This window comes from Symphalangus syndactylus, chromosome 13 (genome assembly GCF_028878055.3).
Source record: "Symphalangus syndactylus isolate Jambi chromosome 13, NHGRI_mSymSyn1-v2.1_pri, whole genome shotgun sequence".
NCBI classification, from domain to species: domain Eukaryota; kingdom Metazoa; phylum Chordata; class Mammalia; order Primates; family Hylobatidae; genus Symphalangus; species Symphalangus syndactylus.
In genome coordinates this window covers 45,784,343-45,799,470 of record NC_072435.2, presented here as the reverse complement: position 1 = coordinate 45,799,470, position 15,128 = coordinate 45,784,343, and the positions used below count along the sequence as shown (strand labels likewise).

The window sequence follows — 15,128 nt, the reverse complement described above, 5'->3', positions numbered from 1 at the left end:
GAGGCAGGAGAATGGCGTGAACCCGGGAGGCGGAGCTTGCAGTGAGCCGAGATTGCGCCACTGCACTCCAGCCTGGGTGACAGAGCAAGACTCCGTCTCAAAAAAAAAAAAAAAAAAAAAGAAGTGCTCAGTCATTTTGTAGCACATCCCTCAGTGCGGTTTGTCTGATGTTTCCTCTAGATTGGACTGAAGTTGTGCGTTTGTGGCCAGAGTCCCACAGAGGTGATGTGTGTGTCCTTGGCACATTGTGTCAGGGAAAACATGCTGTCAATATGTCCTGTCACTACTACCATTGACCTTGATCATTTGGTCAAGGTTAATAACAATTTGAAAATAGCTTATAAGTGGGGCCACCAAATAAGGTGAAGATATTTAAACCAAGGGTCTTCTACACAAAGTGTCACTTGATTTCTTAGAGTGAGTTCGTCTCTTGAGGTCAATTATTTGAATTTTGTGTGTCACTTTGGAACATAGCACTTCATATTTGCTGAGGCTTGTGGCAAGTGTGTGTATATGTTGTACAAAAGTGTGTTTCTTTCTGAACACTGTTTTGGTGCAAGATTGATGTGTACTTGACATATATAGTGGTTGAGAACAGCAAGAGGGTATGAATTCTGCCTCCACCTCTGGCTGCATGACCCTGGTCCTTGGCTGAACCTTTCTCTGTTCCTGGTCCTCCTCTGATTTGGGGGGCAATAATAATACTTAGCTCATGGTTACTGAGGACTGTTGAGGGCTGTGTGAATTCATATATGTAAGGCTGTGGGCATGGTGCCCAGCTGTCAGAAAGAATCTGGTGACTAAAGGAGAAATTCAAGTTTTTTTTTTTTTTTTTTTTGAGATGGAGTCTCACTCTTTTGCCCAGGCCGTACTGCAGTGGCGCTATCTCGGCTCACTGCAAGCTCCGCCTCCCGGGTTCATGCCCTTCTCCTGCCTCAGCCTCCCGAGTAGCTGGAACTACAGGCACCCACCACAGTGCCTGGCTAATTTTTTGCATTTTTAGTAGAGACAGGGTTTCACCATGTTAGCCAAGATGGCTTGATCTCCTGACCTTGTGATCTGCCCACCTCAGCCTCCTGAAGTGCTGGGATTACAGGCGTGAGCCACCATGCCCGGCGAAATTCCAAGTTTAAATCTACATTTAAGTTTCACCTAAATGCTATGAGGACATGATGTCCCGAGCCCTCACCAGTGTAAATTTATTTTTATTTTTAGTTTTTGGAGATGGAGTTTCACTCTTGTTGCCCAGGCTGGAGAGCAATGGCACGATCTTGGCCCATGGCAACGTCCGTCCTCCGGGTTTAAGTGATTCTCCTGCCTCAGCCTCCGAGTAGCTGGGATTACAGGTGCCTGCCACCACACCCAGCTAATTTTTTGTATTTTTTTATTAAAGATGAGGTTTCACCATGTTGGCCAGGCTGGTCTTTTTTTTTTTTTTTTTTTTTTTGAGACGGAGTCTCGCTCTGTCTCCCAGGCTGGAGTGCAGTGGCGCAATCTCGGCTCACTGCAAGCTCCACCTCCCGGGTTCATGCCATTCTCCTGCCTCAGCCTCTCCGAGTAGCTGGGACTACAGGCGCCCGCCACCACGCCCGGCTAATTTTTTGTATTTTTAGTAGAGACGGGGTTTCATCGTGGTCTCGATCTCCTGACCTCGTGATCCGCCCGCCTCGGCCTCCCAAAGTGCTGGGATTACAAGCGTGAGCCACCACACCTGGCCTTTTTTTTTTTTTGGAGACAGGGTCTCACTCTGTCACCCAGGCTGGAGGGCAGTGACATAATCTTGGCTCACTTCAGCCTCCTGGGTGAGTGATCCTCCCACCACATCCTCCCAAGTAGCTGGGATTACAGGCACGAGCCACGTTGCCCAGCTAATTTTTGTATTTTTTGTAGAGAGAGGGTTTTGTCATGTTGCCCAGGCTGGTCTCAAACTCCTGGCCTCCCAAAATGCTGAGATTACGTGTGTGAGCCACTGTGCCCAACCAGGCTCATATTCTGTTCTGCCTCTGCCTGCTTCACCCAATTCTCTAAGGAGCCCTGATTCCTTTCAGAGTAAATCTTGGCCCTTGATGTGCTCATTGCTGTTGGGGTGTTGCTGCTCTTGGACATTCTTAGGACACAGAGCTAAGGAATATTTGTGGGTTATTACAGATGCGTGTGTACACACACACACGTGCGCACACATTCACATCTGTTTTCCCATGTCTGTATATATTAAAAACCATGAGTTCATTATGATATCTTTATTTTTGTTTATTTATCTATTTATTTATTTATTCTCACTTCTGTTGCCCAGCCTGGAGTGCAGTGGTACAATCTCAGCCTCCCAGGTTCAAGCATTTCTCCTGCCTCAGCCTCTGAGTAGCTGGGATTATGGTGTGCACCACCATGCCTGGCTAATTTTGTATTTTTGGTAGAGACAGGGTTTCATCATGTTGGCCAGACTCGTCTCAAACTCCTGACCTCAAGTGACCCGCCCGCCTCAGCCTCCCAAAGTGCTGGGATTACAGATGTGAGCCACCACGCCCAGCTTATTTTTATTTTTGAGACAGGGTCTCACTCTGTCACCAGGCTGGAATGCAGTGGTGAAGTCACAGCTCATTGCAGCCTCAACCTCCTGGGCTCAAGCAATCCTCCCACCTTGGCCTCCCAAAATGCTGGGATTACATGCATTAGCCACTGTACCTGGCCCATTCCAATATCTTTAATTCTAGTTCACCACAGGGTTCCCACTATTTTTCTCTCTTTCCAGGTTTGTGACTCCTTCCTCCAACAGTGAGAGCCTGCTCCTGTTGTCCTCAGTACTTTTGCTTGTGTAATCAATCTCCCACCTCCTTCACCCCAAAGTATACTTAATCCCCCAGCCAAGCAGACCCCTCCTTTTCCCCACCCCCCAGCAGACTCCTGCTGCTGACAGCCCCCACATGATACGCCCCCTGTTGGTCTCCAACACCCAGTGCCAGATCATCCTCCCGACGGGGCCAGATGCTGGGCTCTGATGCCCCTGGCTTCCTGCCCACCTCAGATGCCTCTCACGGGTGTGTGAATATCTGATGACCTGTCTTTTCTGTTCCTTATTTAAATTATGGGGAGCAGATGCTATGGAAATGGAAACACAAAGGTTAGGCTTTCCTAGGGAACCAGACACACAAGTTTCTTGTTAGCAGTGAACTGGTTTTAAGCAAATTTGCCCTCAACTCCCTGGCAGCACTCTCTGATGGTGCTTCAGCATTCGTATGGTGAGCTGGACAAGTGGAGGCCCTGCACCTGAATGAGCCCCAAGTACTGCAAGCTGAGGGAAACTGCTCAGAAGGACACAGCCAGTGTGTATCCACCCCCTGGAGACACTGGCTGTGGTCACGTGTTTCTTAGTATTGTGAAATTGTGTAATGTTGATCCCTTTCACTTTTCACCTAATAAAAATAAGCCAGTATCAGGACCACTTGCTGAGGCATGTGTACCACTAGGCACAGGCAGCCCAAGTTATCCCTTGCTCACCCCTGACCCTGACCCCAGGAAGCAGCCTTTGGGGGCTCCCCACTGCCCACAGCGGGTGTTTAGCAATGCAACATCTGGAATTTAGTAATAATAAAAAGCTATTTTATTTTATTTTATTTATTTATTTATTTTTTTTTTTTTTTTTATTTTTTTTTTTGAGACGGAGTCTTGCTCTGTCACCCAGGCTGGAGTGCAGTGGCGCAATCTCGGCTCACTGCAAGCTCCGCCTCCCGGGTTCACGCCATTCTCCTGCCTCAGCCTCTCCGAGTAGCTGGGACTACAGGCGCCCGCCACCACGCCCGGCTAATTTTTTGTATTTTTTAGTAGAGACGGGGTTTCACCGTGGTCTCGATCTCCTGACCTTGTGATCCGCCCGCCTCGGCCTCCCAAAGTGCTGGGATTACAAGCGTGAGCCACCGCGCCCGGCCTAAAAAGCTATTTTAAAAAGTACTCTTTTAAGGCTGGGTGCGGTGGCTCACGCCTATAATCCCAGCACTTTGGGAGGCCGAGGCGGTTGGACCACCTGAGATCAGGAGTTCGAGACCAGCCTGACCAACATGGCGAAACCCCGTCTCTACTAAAAATACAAAAATTAGCTGGGCGTGGTGGCGTGCGCCTGTAATCCCAGTTACTCACGAGGCTGAGGAAGGAGTATCACTTGAACCCAGGAGGCAGAGGTTGCAGTGAGATTACATTGCACCACTGCACTCCAGCCTGGGTGACAGAGTGAGACCCTGTCTAAAAAAAAAAGTACTTTAATCAACTGTAGTCTTGGGAAGCTGTCATTCTTGACCTTCCTACCAGTGAGCTGCTGGGGCTGACGAGAAACCAGTTTTTGAGAGTGTGGGTGTTCAGCCTGGGCACGCCTCTTCATAATTCCATCTGCCCCTGTGTGGATGTTACTGCATGAGTCTGTTAGTCTCAAATTCAGCAGTTTCAGGAGGGAAAACAAGAGTTGATACCAACTGTTGCCAGTGCAGCTGAGATGTCTGTCCACTTCAACCCCTGGCGTGGCCCCGCCTCCCCACCCCCATCCGCCTATGCTTTGAGGGCCATGCTCAGGACTTTTTTTTTTTTTTTTTTTTTTTAAACAGAGTTTCGCTCTTCTTGCCTAGGCTGGAGTGCAATGGCGCGATCTCGGCTCACTGCCTCCCAGGTTCAAGCAATTCTCCTGCCTCAGCCTCCCGAGTAGCTGGGATTACAGGCATCTGCCACCACACTCGGCTAATTTTTTGTATTTAGTAGAGACAAGGTTTCACCCTGTTGGTCAGGCTGGTCTCGAACTCCCGACCTCAGGTGATCTGCCCGCCTCGGCCTCCCAAAGTGCTGGGATTACAGCCATGCGCCACCACGCCCAGCAACATTTAAAATTTTTTAATTTTTTTAAATTAAGACACAGAGTCTCACTGTGTTGCCCAGACTGGCCTCAAACTCTTGGGCTCAAGTAATCCTCACATGTCAGCTTCCCCAGTGGCTGGGATCACAGGCACACACCACCATGTCCAGGGGTCGCTGAGGACTATTTTTTGGGGGGATGAGGTCTTAGTATGTTGCCTAGGTTGGCCTTGAACTCCTGAGCTCAAGTGATCCTCCTGCCTCAGCCTCCCAAGGTATGGTGTTACAGGCATGCGCCACTGCCCGGCCACCCAGGACTTTTGATTCCTCCAAGCTGAGTCCCAAGGCCACTGCAGGGCTCAGAGCACCTGGGCATTTCCTTGGAAGCTAATGCTTTCTTCCCACTGACTGGCTCAAACATCTGGGTACAGGGTATGTTTTGGGGTACAGTAGGACAGGGATGAGACAGCAACTGCTCCTCCCCAAAATGCACAAGCCTGGAGCTGGGGGATGCCTGTTCCTGAGTGTCACCTGGAGTGTCCAGGTATCTTTTTACATCAGGAAATGCAGTCGGTGAGTGCTGTGGGTCCCACCTGTGGGCCACCGGCCTTGATGTGAGGAACACCTCAGCCTTCTAGTCTCGGAGACAAGCCAGCCAGTGGCAGGAAAGTAAACAGGATCTCGATTCTGCTCCATCTGTCCCCATCCCGTGACCAGGAATGGCCAAGTCTCAGCCCAGAGGAAACTGTTCATGGTCCTGATCCTGCACCCTGTGGTATCCACGGGCCACCTCTCGAAGGGCAATCCCATGAGCGGGGGTCCTGGCGTGCTTCTCAATTTAACCCACGGTTCTCACATTGCCCTATGGCTGAAGTCTGCAGCAGGCCTTATAGTAAAGACCAAACTTCCACAGAGCATTTTAAAGCCTGGTGGGGCAGGACATGGTGGTTCACACCTATAATCCCAGTACTTTGGAAGGCCAAGGTGGGAGGATCGCTTGAGCCCAGGAGTATGAGACCAACCTGGGCAACACAGTAAGACCCCGTCTCTACAACAACAACAACAAAGATTAAGTCTGGTGGGTATTGATGGAGCCTGGGCAGGCAGCTACAGGCTTCCTCGAGTTGTTCCCCAGAGCCCTGCACAGCCTTGGGCAGACCCTGTTTCTCCTGTTTTACAGATGGGCAGTGGGAAGCTCTAAGAGACAAGGGCCTCCCCAGGGCAGGCCAGTCACCCATGGCCCGGCTGCATGCCGTCCCACCCTGTACGCTGCCCTCACTCGTGAAAGGGACCCAGGGCCTGTCCCTCATGGCCGGCACTTATGGGCCCCACACACCCACCTGTGTCATCTGAACAATGATCATTCCTGGCCAGCGCAGGGTCTAGGATGCACTGTGTTCTCAGGGTCTGTCCTGGTGCCTTTCTGTTTTTGTTGAATGAAAAACTGTTTCTGGTGACTGATACATATTAACTGAAATCCCTTTCATCCGGTTCCCCTTATGAGGTTCAGAAGATTCAGTGTCTGGGGGCCTGACTTAGAACACAGGGCTTATCACTCACAGCAGCCTGAAAAGAAAGTGGTCTTCCATGTAAACCTGGCATCACCGGATGCACTGGCAGCACTCCCTGGCGAACCCCAGGAATGGCCTGTCGGAGGTATGCAGGCAGGTCCCTCAAAGCTTGTCTCCTGGGGTCAGCTTCACCACACCACAGTGTCTGGGCGTTCCTGCCCTGCGGTGGTCTCTGAAGGCAAGGACACCCTCAGCGTATGCGTTTCCTCCCAAACCCTCCTTCCCAGAAACAGCTGTCCTCCTCGGTGTCTAGAGGAGCTGTTCTGAGAACAAAATAAACCCTGATTAGTTGCAGAGCTTTGAATTTAGCTGGGAGGACCAGATACTGGCCACAGTCCCTTTGCTGAGACTCTGGGACTAGGTATGTTGCAGAATTCAAAAGCATTGGATTTAAGAAGTGTCACATTGGCCAGGTACAGTGGCTCACGCCTATAATCCCAGCACTATAGGAGGCTGAGGCAGATGGATCACCTGAGGTCAGGAGTTCGAGACCAACCTGGCCAATATGGTGAACCACCCCCCCACCTCCCTCACCCACCCGTCTCTACTAAAATACAAAAACTAGCTGGGCATGGTGGCGGGTGCCTGTAATCCTAGCTACACGGGAGGCTGAGGCAGAAGAATCACTTGAACCTGGGATGTAAGGGTTGCAGTGAGCTGAGATCACACCACTGCACCCCAGCTTGGGTGACAGAGTGAGACTCTGCCTCTAAAAAAATATAAAAATAAAAAATAAGGTTTGTCACATTGATGTTTCCAGTGAGGACTGAGGCGTGGCCTGAATTCACACAGTGGTGTTTGGCACCAGAGCAGGGACAGCCTGGCACATTGGAATGGGTCAGGCTTTACCTCCACATGAGCATGAGTGACAGCTTGTGTGAAAAGCTTCGGATCTCAGATCTCGAGTGGGTAGGCAGCTCCGAGACGGCGTGCTGAGCCCCAGAGGCCCCTTGCAGACCCACCCGGCCATCCCATACTGGGCAGTTCTTGAGAAGGAGCCTGCTTTGCTTTCTCCACCCTGTGACTGTGTCTCTGGGGAACGAGAAGTTTCTCAGCCAGGCCTGTTGTGCTGCAGGAACCCTTGCTGTGCTGTAGGAACGCACAGAGCCCCATTCAGAGGAGTAAATGTAAATAATGCATAACATCAGGGAATGCCTTTTTGTCTTCCTAATGATTGGCCTTGCTAGTTGGCAGGCATAAGCCATTCTCATTCTTTCCCTTCCTCGTCAGCAGTCAGCAGGTCGGGTCTGTTGCAATTACAGAATCGGGTTCTGTAAATTCAGCCAGGAAGCTGGGGTGTCATGGTGCTCATGGGGCTTTCCTGGGTCCTAGCAGTCACCCTGAGGCCTGTGAGTCATCTCTCTGGAACTGAGATCCTTTTTGTAATTAGCTGTACCCTGGGGCTAAGTACCATGTACATTTCTTTAGGGTTCTTGTGGGAGTAGACCCCGGCAGCTGGGGGACTTATTCTCCAGGTTGATTGGAGTATCCTTTCCTCCCCTCAGTCTCAGGGTAACTCAGAAATTGAGCCCTTGAGTCTCATCAGCCAAGTGGCTCCAGACACTCACCACAGGGCTGTTTACGTTTGAATTAATTAAAACCAAATGCAATTAACCAGTGCATTCCTCAGCCACACCAGCCACATTTCAAGTCTCAGCAGCCACACAGGGCTGGTGCCTCCTGTGATAGAAAGGTCTAGAACATCCCATCATTGCCAAAGTGTCTGTTGGACAGAGAAGTGGATCAGTGTATATAAATATACAGATTAAGGAATCTGAAAACAACCTGATGTCCATGATAACTAGAAAAACAAAATGTGTGTCCAGGCGCCATGGCTCACACCTGTAATTCCAGCACTTTGGGAGGCCAAGGTGGGTGGATCATTTGAGGTCAGGGGTTCAAGACCAGCCTGGCCAACATGGTGAAACCCCCATCTCTACTAAAAATATAAAAATTAGCTGGGCGTGGTGGCATATGCCTGTAATCCCAGCTACTCGGGAGGCTGAGGCGCGAGAATCACTTGCACCTGGGAGGCGGAGGTTGCAGTAAGCGGAGATCACGCCACTGCACTCTAGCCTGGGCGACAGAGCAAGACTCTGTCTCAAAAGCAAACAAAAAACAAAGAAAACAAAACAAAACGTGGTCCATCCATGCAATGGAGTATTATTCAGCCGTAAAGAGGAATGAAGTATTGGCACAGGCTGCAATGTGGGTGCACCCCGAAAACATGATGCTGGGTAGGACAAGCCAGATATGAAATGTCACATCACGTGCTGTGTGATTCCATCAATATGAAGAGTCCAGATCAGGCAAATCCATAGAGACCAGAAGACTCGTGGTTGTCCCGGGGCTAGGGAGGGGGCGTAGAGAGTGACTGAGCGGTCATAGAGACGGGGTATCTTTTTTTTGTTTGTTTGTTTTGAGACGGAGTCTCGCTCTGTCGCCCAGGCTGGAGTGCAGTGGCGCGATCTCGGCTCACTGCAAGCTCCCCCTCCCGGGTTCATGCCATTCTCCTGACTCAGCCTCTCCGAGTAGCTGGGACTACAGGCGCCCGCCACCACGCCTGGCTAATTTTTTCTATTTTTTAGTAGAGACGGGGTTTCACCATGGTCTCGATCTCCTGACCTCATGATCCGCCCGCCTCGGCCTCCCAAAGTGCTGGGATTACAAGCGTGAGCCACCGCGCCCGGCCAGAGACGGGGTATCTTTAGGGAGGATGAGAATGTTAGCTAGTGGTGGTGGTTGCACAACCTTGGGAATAAACTAAAAACCACTGAATTATTCACTTTAAGCAGGTGAATTATATGGCATGTGAATTATATCTCAATAAAGCTCACCTCAAGGATTGAGAGTCTTTGGTAGGGGCCGTATCTAAAACAGTGTGCCTGTAGCTTAAGGCCTTAGTGCACATGCACATTCTTATGAATTAGCACTTTTTTGCTGCCTCTTGGGGCTTAACCATTGACGGAAACTGTCTTGTGCGTTTGTACTTTTCTGGTTGTTTTCTGACCTCTCTTTTCCTGGAAGACCAGCATCAAGAAAGCACAGGGCAGATCTGTGGTTCATCTCTGCCCTGTTGTGGGCTTGGCACACCATAGATACCGAGAACGTCTTTTTTTCTTTTGAGCTGGAGTCTTGCTCTGTCACCCAGGCTGGAGTGCAATGGTGCGATCTCGGTTCACTGCAACCTCCACTTCCCGAGTTCAAGCGAGTCTCCTGCCTCAGCCTCCCGAGTAGCTGGGATTACAGGTGCCCGCCACCATGCCCAGCTAATTTTTGTATTTTTAGTAGAGATGAGATTTCACCACGTTGGCCAGGCTGGTCTCGAACTCCTGACCTCAGGTGATCCACCCGCCTCAGCCGCCCAAAGTGCTTGGGATTACAGGCATGAGCCACCATGCCTGACCAGAACTTTTTTTTTTCTTTGTCTTTATTTATTTATTTTAGACGGAGTCTCACTCGGTCGCCCAGGCTGGAGTGCAGTGGTGTGATCTCAGCTCACTGCAAGCTCCACCACCCGAGTTCAGGTTCATGCCATTCTCCTGCCTCCACCTCCCGAGTAGTTGGAACTGCAGGCGCCCACCACCACACTCCGCTAATTTTTGTATTTTTAGTAGAGACGGGGTTTCACCGTGTTAGCCAGGATGGTCTTGATCTCCTGACCTCGTGATCCGCCCGCCTTGGCCTCCCAAAGTGCTGGGACTATAGGCGTGAGCCACCGCACCCAGCCTCTTTTTATTTTATTTTTTTGAGTCACGATCTCGCTCTGTCATGCAGGTTGGAGGCACTGGTGTGATCATAGCTCACTGCTCCCTTGAATTCCCGGCTCAAGTGATCCTCCCACCTCAGCCTCTGGAGTAGCTGGGACTACAAGTGGGTACCACCATGCCTGGATATTTTTCTGTGGAGATGGGATCTTGCTGTGTTGCCCAGGCTGGTCTTTTTTTTGTTGTTGTTGAGACAGAGTCTCGCTCTGTCGCCCAGGCTGGAGGGCAGTGGTGCGATCTCGGCTCACTGCAAGCTCCGCCTCCTGGGTTCACGCCATTCTCCTGCCTCAGCCTCTCCGAGTAGCTGGGACTACAGGGGCCCGCCACCACGCCCGGCTAATTTTTTTGTATTTTTAGTAGAGACGGGGTTTCACCATGGTCTCGATCTCCTGACCTCGTGATCCGCCCACCTCGGCCTCCCAAAGTGCTGGGATTACAAGCGTGAGCCACCGCGCCCGGCCCCCCAGGCTGGTCTTAAACTCTTGTCCTCAAGCAATCTTCCCTTCTCATCCTCTAAAAGTGCTGGGATTACAGAGATGAGCCAACCTGTCCAGCCCTGGTGAACTTATTGATAGATCAGTTCCTTGGGAAATTCCTTTTAGAGTAGTCAGGGCATTGGATGGCCTAAAACTCTTTGATTCCCAGGTTGGGAATTGGTTGGTCATGGTTAGTGTGCATGTTGCTAGGCTGGTTACCTCCCTGTATGAGACTCAGCCAAAGAAGCACCACACCTCATGGTGACTGTAGCCCAGCTCCTGAAGCTTCTAGACCTTTCCCCCATGGCTCTCATTAGTTGTTGTTTGAAATTAGAGCATTTCTTCAGATGAAAAAATTGGGCCACACGGTGGCTCACACCTGTAATCCCAGCACTTTTGGAGGGTGAGGCGGGTAGATCACGAGGTCAGGAGTTCGAGACCAGCCTGGCCAACATGGTGAAACCCCGTGTCTACTAAAAATACAAAAATTGTGTGGTGGCTAGCTTAGTTGGGAACTATGGCTAAACATCATCCTGATTTGATCTTTTGCTGCAAGCAGGCTGGTGTTGCCATCAGATGACTGTGTGAAAAATTTGATGGCAAATGTGTTATTTGTGACTCCTGTGTGCCTCCCTGCACTCTGATGCGCATATGTGATGAGTGTAACTATGCATCTTACCAGGGCGCTGTGTGATCTGTGGAGGCCCTGGGGTCTCTGATGCCTATTATTGTAAGGAGTGCACCATCCAGGAGAAGAATAGGGATGGCTGCCTGAAGATTGTCTATTTGGGGAGCTCTAAGACCTCTTCTTTTTTTTTTTTTTTTTTTTTTGAGACGGAGTCTTGCTCTGTCTCCCAGGCGGGAGTGCAGTGGCGCGATCTCAGCTCACTGCAAGCTCCACCTCCCGGGTTCATGCCATTCTCCTGCCTCAGCCTCCCGAGTAGCTGGGACTACAGGCGCCCGCCAACACGTCCGGCTAATTTTTTGTATTTTTAGTAGAGATGGGGTTTCACTGTGTTAGCCAGGATGGTCTCGATCTCCTGACCTCGTGATCCGCCCGCCTCGGCCTCCCAAAGTGCTGGGATTACAGGCTTGAGCCACCGCACCCGGCGACCTCTTCTTTTTTTATTTTATTTTATTTTTTGAGACAGAGTCTCGCTCTGTCACCCAGGCTGGAGTGCAGTGGCGCGATCTCGGCTCACTGCAAGCTCCGCCTCCCGGGTTCACGCCATTCTCCTGCCTCAGCCTCTCCGAGTAGCTGGGACTACAGGCGCCCGCCACCACGCCCGGCTAATTTTTTGTATTTTTAGTAGAGACAGGGTTTCACCGTGTTAGCCAGGCTGGTCTCGATCTCCTGACCTCGTGATCCGCCCGCCTCGGCCTCCCAACGTGCTGGGATTACAGGCGTGAGCCACCGCGCCCGGCCTAAGACCTCTTCTATGAACGCAAAAAATATGGCTTCAAGAAGAGGTGATTGGCCGAGCGCGGTGGCTCACGCCTGTAATCCCAGCACTTTGGGAGGCCGAGGCGGGCAGATCACGAGTTCAGGAGTTCGAGACCCTCGAACACAGTGAAACCTCATCTCTACTAAAAATACAAAAAATGAGCCGGGTGTGGTGGCGGGCGCCTGTAGTCCCAGCTACTCAGGAAGCTGAGACAGGAGAATGGCATGAGCCCAGGAGGCAGAGCTTGCAGTGAGCCGAGATCGCGCCACTGCACTCAAGCCTGGATGACAGAGCGAGACTCCGTCTCAAAAAAAAAAAAAAAAAGAAGTGATTGGTGGGTGGCCCCTTCCTCCCCACCGCCCCACATCAAGCTGCTGCAGCTGCCAGAAAAGATGTCTACTATTACCAGCAGAAAGGAGCAGAGCCCAGAGCATCACCAGGAGTCCCTGCTGGTGTACTGGCAGCTTGCCACCCCCTCCTCTCCCTTCACACAGACATGTAGTAGGGATGGAAAAGGATTCTTCACAGAGCACTTTGGGGCACTGTATCGGAGAAAAATTGATAGATTAATTAATGGTTTTTCTTGAATTCGAGAAGCAAAGATCTGTTCTCCATATTGATATGTAGCTCCCTCAACCAAGATCTTCTAAAAAGAAATAATATTTTAGTCTTCTGCTTGAGTAGTTGACTATGAAACTACACTCAGTGGAAAACATGTTCTTGCAGCAGCTCTGGTGGCAGCTGTCCTTGAGGAACCTTCAGTGTGAGGTGGGGAGCTATCAGAACAAGAAATGTAGGCATTTACTCTTTTTTTTTTTTTTTTTAATTTGAGACGGAGTCTTGCTCTGTCACCCAGGCTGGCGTGCAATGGCTCGATCTTGGCTCACCACAACCTCCGCCTCCCGGGGTCAAGCAATTCCCCTGCCTCAGCTGCCCAAGTAGCTGGGATTACAGGAGTCCGCCACCACGCCTGGCTAATTTTTTTATTTTTAGTAGAGATGGGGTTTCACCACGTTGGCCAGGGTGGTCTCAAACTCCCGACCTCAGGTGATCTGCCCGCCTCAGCCTTCCAAAGTGCTGGTATTACAGGCGTGAGCCACTGCTCCCGGCCTACTGTTTTAACACTTGTGCTGGTGTCATGTTATTTTCATTCTGAGAAATTGGAAACCCTTTCTATTGCTATTAATAAAGTTCATGTTTATCTTCTGGTAGTCAAAAAACAAAAACAAAACAAAAAAACAAAAATTATCTGGGTGGGTTGGCAGGTGCCTGTAATCCCAGCTACTCGGGAGGGTGAGGCAGGAGAATCGCTTGAACCTGAGAGGCAGAGGTTGCAGTGAGCCAAGATTGTGCCACTGCACTCCAGCCTGGACAACAGAGTGAGACTCCGTCTCAAAAAAATTAAAAAGAAAAATAAAATTGTTTATGGTAGATAGAAGCCATCAGTGAGTACTGTTTTTCTTTTTTTTTTTGTTTTGAGACGGAATCTCACTCTGTCGCCCAGGCTGGAGTGCAGTGGCGCGATGTCGGCTCACAGTAACCTCCACCTCCTGGGTTCAAGCGATTCTCCTGCCTCAGCCTCCTGAGTAGCTGGGACTACAGGTGCATGCCACCGCGCCCGGCTAATTTTTTGTATTTTTAGTAGAGACGGGGTTTTACTGTGTTAGCCATGATGATCCCAATCTCGTGACTTCACAATCCATCTGCTTCGGCCTCCCAAAGTATTGGGATTACAGGCATGAGCCATCGTGCCCGGCCAAGTGCTGTTTTTCTTAGCTGTGGCTCCTAAATGTTTGCAACTCCTCACAGGGGCTTATTTTTCCAGATGTGCTGCCTGGCACATCTGGAAAAATATATATTACAGCACTATATATTACAGTGTTTTGCTGTCTTCCTTTTGCCCTGTTACCACATGCAAGGACAGTAGCACAGAAAAACAAGCCTAAACCGCATATCATTTTTAGTCAGCATCAGCAGTTCATATAATTGTTTGTTTGTTTATTTTTAGAGACAGGGTCTTTCTCTGTCACCCAGGCTGGAGTACAGTGGCATGATCATGGCTCAATGCATTCTTGACTTCCCAGGTTCAGGTGATCCTCCCACCTCAGCCTCTCAAGTAGCTGAGACTACAGATACAAGCCACCATATCCAGCTAATTTTTGTATTTTTTTTTTTTTTTTTTTTTTTTGAGACAGAGTCTCGCTCTGTCACCCAGGCTGGAGTGCAGTGGCGCGATCTCGGCTCACTGCAAGCTCCGCCTCCCGGGTTCACGCCATTCTCCTGCCTCAGCCTCTCCGAGTAGCTGGGACTACAGGCGCCCGCCACCACGCCCGGCTACTTTTTTTGTATTTTTAGTAGAGATGGGGTTTCACCGTGGTCTCGATCTCCTGACCTCGTGATCCGCCCGCCTCGGCCTCCCAAAGTGCTGGGATTACAAGCGTGAGCCACCGCGCCCGGCATAATTTTTGTATTTTTTATAGATGGGGATCTTGTTGTGTTGCCCAGGCTGGTCTTGAACTCCTGGGCTTAAGTGATCCTCCCGTCTCAGCCCCTCAGAGTGCTAGGATTACAGGCATAAGCCACCACATGCTCGGCCTATTTACTTTTTAAATGTACAGAACAGTAGGAATTTTTTTTTAAATCACCTAATAGTTTATTTCAGAACTGCAGGGTTTTAATTAACAAACGTGTAAACATATGGAAATGAAATTAATTTGCATATTTGATTGTGGTTCCAGCATTTTCATTTCTCACTCGTCCATGTGAAGAGACCACCAAACAGGCTTTCTGTGAGCAACATGGCTGTTTATTTCACCTGGGTGCAGGTGGGCTGAGTCCGAAAAGAGAGTCAGCAAAGGGTGGTGGGATTATCATTAGTTCTTACAGGTTTTGGGATAGGCGGTGGAGTTAGGAGCAATGTTTTGCGGGCAGGGGTCTCACAAAGTACATTCTCAAGGGTGGAGAGAATTTCAAAGAACCTTCTTAAGGGTGGGGGAGATTACAAAGTACATTGATCAGTTAGGGTGGGGCAGAAACAAA

General features: G+C 50.1%; 1 protein-coding gene and 1 pseudogene across 4 annotated transcripts in view; both read left to right on the top strand.

Annotated features, from left to right (window-relative positions):
• The window catches only part of PBX4 (PBX homeobox 4), a 65,579-nt gene that overhangs the window by 26,759 nt on the left and 23,692 nt on the right, over positions 1-15,128 (top strand). The gene's annotated exons all lie outside the window — the stretch shown is intronic.
• LOC129459423 (PHD finger-like domain-containing protein 5A) lies at positions 11,109-12,118 on the top strand (annotated as a pseudogene).